This window comes from Carassius carassius, chromosome 5 (assembly GCF_963082965.1).
Source record: "Carassius carassius chromosome 5, fCarCar2.1, whole genome shotgun sequence".
In the NCBI taxonomy this organism is placed as follows: Eukaryota; Metazoa; Chordata; class Actinopteri; order Cypriniformes; family Cyprinidae; genus Carassius; species Carassius carassius.
The window spans coordinates 28,934,102-28,940,635 of record NC_081759.1 but is presented as its reverse complement, the minus strand read 5'-3'; the positions used below and the strand labels follow the sequence as shown (position 1 = coordinate 28,940,635).

The 6,534-nt window shown below is 37.4% G+C and overlaps 2 pseudogenes; both read right to left on the bottom strand.

The window, feature by feature from the left end:
* Positions 1-1,127: 1,127 nt before the first annotated feature.
* Positions 1,128-1,855, bottom strand: LOC132140503 (KICSTOR complex protein kaptin-like; annotated as a pseudogene).
* A 624-nt stretch (positions 1,856-2,479) lies between these two features.
* LOC132140502 (KICSTOR complex protein kaptin-like) lies at positions 2,480-3,889 on the bottom strand (annotated as a pseudogene).
* Between the last annotated feature and the right edge of the window lie 2,645 nt (positions 3,890-6,534).

The following is a 6,534-nucleotide window of genomic DNA, read 5'->3' as shown; positions in this document are numbered from 1 at the left end:
TGAGTATAAAAAAATATCTTTCAAAGGCATTAAATCTTACCAACCTTTTTTTTTTTTTACTAAACGTTTTGAATGGTAGTTGTCTTGTAATTGGTATTTTCACATAAACTGTTCTACACAAGATACATAACGTGCTTTTGGATATTCTTGCGAGTTACATGGTCATTACTTGTCAGCTTTGTGACCTTCTGGACCAAAAATATAACAGTATACAGTTATGGTAATTAAAAAAAGAAAAATGGTACTGGGATAAGAGTAATGACCAGATATATTTGTCTAGTCTGCTGAGGGTCCAACAGTAACTAGCTGCAGACCCGAGAGAGCCAAGCATGACAGCAGTTTCAGACCAAGCCTCAGGCTGCACAAACGTCAAGCCTGATCTCAGGATCTTTGAAATGCACTGCGACACTGATACAATGTTATCTAAGGGCGCCCTCACCTGGGAAGAGGAAACCACAACACCACCTACCCACAGAAACTTGAGAAATATCATGAAACCAAATCAAGTGTGTAACCTTCAGTAAACTAAAAATGGACCAACACTGATTACATGTCTTATTTGTAAGGGTATACAAATTCTTGACAAATATCCCCTTTCCATATACAGACTAGCAATAGAAAGTAGGAAATAATAGTTTTGCCAGGTTATAATGTCAAGCACTTCAGTCCCATAAATAATAATTTAAATATATCTATTATTTCAATAGAACATTCATCAACAAGGAAATAAAAACTAGTTTGGTCCACTTTTTTTTTTACACAGGGTCTTTCAATGGTCTGTTTTTAATTGAACAACTTATGCAGAGCCAATAGGTTCAGAAATGAGGTCACAATATGAACAAGAATTGCTTGTGATCAATAGGATGTAAGATTAAATAAGTCTGGAATCAAACATGGCACCAGCAAGGAGACATTTTCATTTTATAGTCATTGCACTGGTGCAAAATTCAAGGAAGAATAGGTCTGTTTTTAAAACCCTTTACTCAAGGGTGACATCACTCTACAGCAAAGACTACTCACCCAGCAAAATACTGCTTGCAGAAATGCCTGCTAGATGGAAAATTTGATATTTAACTCTTTACCTTCCTTTGAAATAAAAACAAATATCTTTCACTTAAAAGTCATTGTCAAGTTTCTGCACTGCTCAGTTCATTGCTGATTGAAATAGACCCCTCTTCACCATCTTGGTTTTTGATTGACTGGTCTTCTGAAGAAACAGGCAATCTTCATACTAAAGTGGACAATCTGTGAAGAACAAGATCTGCTGTTGTTTTCAGACTGCGCTGTTAGGGATAAAAATACAGAAAATTAATTAATACATCAAAGTAATGATAATAAATCAGCTCAGTGATAGTTACCTGTAGGATATGCAGGCCTTTTAAGGTAAGAACGGCTAGCTCTCTCAGTCCATCACCATCCAGGTCAAGATAAATCAGTGACAGCAGAGGACTTTTAAAACTCCGTCTCCACAGCAGCTGTAACTTATCTTCAAAAGCTCCCGTTGGTTGGGGAAATTTGTAGCACAGTAGATCCTGCAGGTCACAAATTGAAAACACAATTTTATGCCTACTGGTAAGCTGCTGGAATATCAATTTATGCATTTTAAACTCTTTAAATTCAATGTGGCATACGTTTGTTCTCTAGCAAGTGTTTCAGTTCTTTAAATCCAGCACTGTACCTGTCCATATGTTCCCAGCAACAACTCATGCTGTCCATCAAAGTCCAGATCAACAACAAGAGCACAGAGAACTGCATCGCACTGGTCGCTTTCTGCCAAACACTGCTGTCTGCTCAGTCCATACTTCTCCACATCCCTGAACACGCACACATTTTTTTTACACTCTACCAGAAACATGGTGCAGAATAAGCAACATACTAACCAGCTACTGACCTGTAAACAACAGCCATTTCTATTGCACTGGTCACTAATAGATTAAATGTTTCCCTTTGACTGCCTGTCAGAAAAAAAAGACGAATAAAGACCGATCAATAACAATAGTGTGGAGGTCTTACCTGTCATTAGTAATCTTGCATAAAAATAAATAAAGCTTAACTCATTAAAAATGTTTTTGAACTTCATATTCATCAAAGGATTCCTGAAAACCACAAAAATGTTTCTTGAGCAGAAAATAACGATTTACGAGATGCTAAAGACTGAAAATTCAGCTTTGCCATCTAAAGGAATAAATTGCATTTTACATTTTAAATTGCATTTCTGATCAAATACATTTTATGGTGAGCAAAAGAGACTTTCAAAAACATAAAATAAAAAAATGGAACCAACCCCAAACTTGTGAACAGTATTATATGCATTTCTGTTTGAAGCCCTCAAACTCTAAATTTAAGACTACAAATGAATTCAGAGTGATCTGAATGCAAGTATTCACACTCTGCACTCTAGACATGATAGACAAAGGCCTAAATAGTGTCTTTATTTTAAGTATGGTTGATGACTGTGACCATTCAGTGATAAACTGTATCACTCACTGTTAGTGTCAGTGCTCTGGTGTGGCTGTTTCAAAGGGAACAGCAACACAGTGGAGATGGGACTGTCATGCTGCACACGCCAGTTTTGGAGAATCTCTAATAAGGCAAATGCACAGAGAAAGCCAGAACTGTTATCATAACCATATTACATTTGAAGAAGAAGAGGAAAGAGTGTACGGTAAGTGTGTTTCTCACCAGGTCCCTTTTGGTTGACAAGAGAAAGTCCCACAGAACCATTCTGACATCCAAACGCAGTGAGGCGCCGGTTTTGATCAATGCTCAAAACATTTAACCATAACACACTGCAGTTTAACCAAAAAATTCTAATTACCACCAAACATCTTACAAAAGTCTAGTCATCCAAACTTGACACACTCACTTGCTTGGCAGCTCCTGAAGTTCAGGAAAGAGTCTTTCTACTGGTTGTTCCTCAAACTGGTGCAAAGATGCATTCTACTATCAGACATTGAAAATGAAATTGCAATCTTTAGTACAAGAGTATAAGAGAAGTACAAATCAAAGCATCAACAATATGAAGCCATTACTCGGACTACATTTTATAGGCTGACCTCTTTGTAAAGATGTATGAAATGATCATGCCCACTGAGGAGAAACACAGTCTCACCGGATCCATCTCCACAATGCACCCTGCAAATCAAACGTGAACATCAATGCAGTTTCAACTTTCAGAAGTACAAATAACAAAACAGTGTTTCATGTATTCAAATATTAAAAATGCCAGCATATAAACCTTGCAGCTTATTTTATACAAACATAAAAAAACACAATGACATACTCGGTGTGATAAATCAGGAAGGGGGTGAACTGGAGCTCCAGGTTCAGACAGCTTTCTGTCAACAGGATGAAAGCCTCAGATTATACAGCATAACATATTAATCTCATTTGCTCCTTTGTAACTATAACGTTTGTCATTTATCAATGGCCTCTGATCTAAATAAGTAAAAGTTCACATACTAATATAGGTATAACGTAATCACGTAATAATGAAACACACCTTAATGAAGGTGATTCATACGACCATTACTCTTTTAGGAGCAGATTTGTTGAAGGCGTCAATAGAGACTATTTCTGCGTCCACTGTATTAACAGAAAAGAGAAAAAAATAGCATCGGACAGCTAAATCCTAAGGCTATCGAAGCAAACGAACTGGCGTTCACCTGGTATATATGTGAACTTAATCTCTCTGGCCACAGGTCTGATTTTCCTCTGCTGGTCCTGATCTCTGAAGCACACTACTTTCCCCCTTCAGGGTCGCTGCCAGAAACTCCTGCTCGCCTGCCTGGCAGAGTCCGTATATGTTACTCTGCGAGGGAAAACGACTAAAACTGTCTTCCACAAATGGACACACGCTACCAGAAACATATCCATATCCGGCTACCATTTTATATCCGGTAACATATTACAGATAATCACAACCAAAAATAAAAACAGACTGAGTTGAACCTTACTAGACTGCCACTCTACTGGCAAAAAGTAACATCCGTATGTGGGCGGGTTTGTGAGTAAATTTGACCAATCATCTGCGTTTTTCGCATCGCTTAACAAATCGGAGGTTTCGACGTGAGGTTGACGCCATCAGCTGTCGCCGACAATGATATCAACATTAAGTTTTTTTTTTTTTTGGTCAATGTAATATTCCATACCGGTTTGTTTCTTGCTCACTGCTCTTTTGTCTAATTATTTTAGTGGTTAAGATAATAAATTGAAACCAGTGGGTTAATGCAATTGTGCTAATAATTTATTTCTGTTTCCGACGGAAAAGAAAAGTGGCATCCTACAGGGGGCGAAATTACATTTATAATTATAAACTCATTTACTTTCCTTATTAAACCCTACTTTATATCTACGTTTGAAGACATGTGTCTGTATTGATAAGAAAAATATTAACTATACAACAGATTCACTAAAACACGATATTAAAATTGGCAGCCATCAACTGAATGAAAATCTCTTGTCAATCAGTCAATCAATCAATCAAAGTATTAGGTAGCCTACATTTGAGCATAACAACATTATAATTTGCAGTTTGAAAAAAGATACTACTTTTGACAGGCTTAATGCTGAAGTGACGTCTAAATTAAATTACATTAATTAGGAAGTAGTACGATCACAAAGGCATTTTGCAATACTAATATACAGCATTGTCTGATGTATGATATCCCGAAGTGACAACAATTGGGTTAATTAGATTAGACACCAATTAATTACTTTTAAGTCAAGTCAGGTCACCTTTAGTTAGTGCTTTGCTTTTAACAGTATAGATTCTGTCAAAGCAGCTTTTCAGTATCGAATATGAAAAAAGTGTTTCAATGATGCAGAAGGACATAGTAAACACTTAATTTTCAGTTAAAGGCTGTTGGACATTGAATTCAGTGATGTCATCATCCAGTACAGTTCAGTAAATTTAAATAAATTGGATAAATGAACAGAATCTCCACTAGAGGGACAGACAAGCTGTCAATCAGTTATTGGGGCCCTCAGCATACAGCCCCACTGACATTAAAACCCTTTTAATCCGTCACCCAAAGTCTGTCCACAATGGGACGTTTTGTCTTCATCTGAAAGTAACTGCCTCATCACAGCATCTTCCAAAAGAAACACATCTACTACTGCATTAAAAATTGCTCACTAGCTGTTTTTAATGCCTGTATTAAGTGATTACATCACTGATTTGACAGGGATTAAAGTAGTTGGAAAAAGTTTTGTATACAAATTTAGCACATACTGAACATTGATGAATCTTTTGTCTGATTGTGCAGAATATTTTATATATGCATGCTTAACTCACATTGTTCAGAGAGCGTGTGTTTGTGTTTGTGTGCGTGTGTCCGGCGTGTGCGTTTCTTTGGGGATTAAAACTGTGTGAGTGATTGGTGCTGACAGCGGTCTGTGTATTACTGGCTGGCCTGCAGATTAAGCCGCTCCTTTTTAGACTGCCTAATCTGGATTAACTCATGCAGTGTGCCTGCAATGATGCGGCCCACTACCCCTCTCTCTCCCTCCCTCCTTACCTCTCTCTCTTTCTTTCTTTCTTTCTATCTGTCACCTCACTCGCCTTCCTTCACCCCAATCCATCTTCACATCTTTCTTTCCTTTACCTCATTTTGCGTAGGAACATTTAGTTTATTTCATCTGTCCAATTCTCCACTCAGATTAAATTTCTGTTGCAGTGTCACTGTGTCGTCTGTGCTAATGTGTTCTGGAGTGTGTCTGTGTGTGTTTGTGTGTGTGCCTGCGGATTAGAGTTTAGTTTAGTCCACTTCCATAATTGCTCTTGTGCCTGCGTAGCTGGTTGTTGCCAGATGGACGGACTGGTCCCCCCACCCCCACCCCCAACTGCACCACCCTCCACAAAACTTCCCCTTCTGCAAGTGCACAAGCCCAGATCCTGAACACATAAACATACAAACATCCTATACTGATGCAGAACAACAACAACAACAAATTTTCTCTTTTTAAAACTACATTTACACAAAACAACAATAACAACCGCTGAAATCTGAGAAAATTATAAAAAAGAATGACAATATTATCATTACAGATATTATGGATCCTTCTCCTCAGAACTGGTCAACAACCTTCCATATGGCTCCTATCATTTCTTCTTTTATAAGGTCTCCATCACTGGTTAAGAAACATTCATTCTTCTGTCTTCATCTTCATCATTTTTCTACATATTCCTTAACCTCCAGCTCTTCTTCTTTCCCCCTTTGCGTCCTGTGATGTTTTTTCTTCTTCCCTGTGGTATTTACACACATGTCTCTTATGGACTAATGCGAAATCTCTCTTTCCTTTTTTTTTTTTTATCCAAGGTTAAGGGACTATTCACATAAAGCATAGGCTATTATGATAGTTCAGCAGTGTGTGTATGGGTATGTGTCTAGGTCAAAAAAGAAAATGTAAAGAGTAATAACAAATTTAAGATGTTTTACTATAATTGAGTGGTATTATGCTGCTATTATGTTTTGTGTTCAGTCAAGAAATTATGACAAAGGATTTTAAGTTAATTAATCACGTAATTGGAAT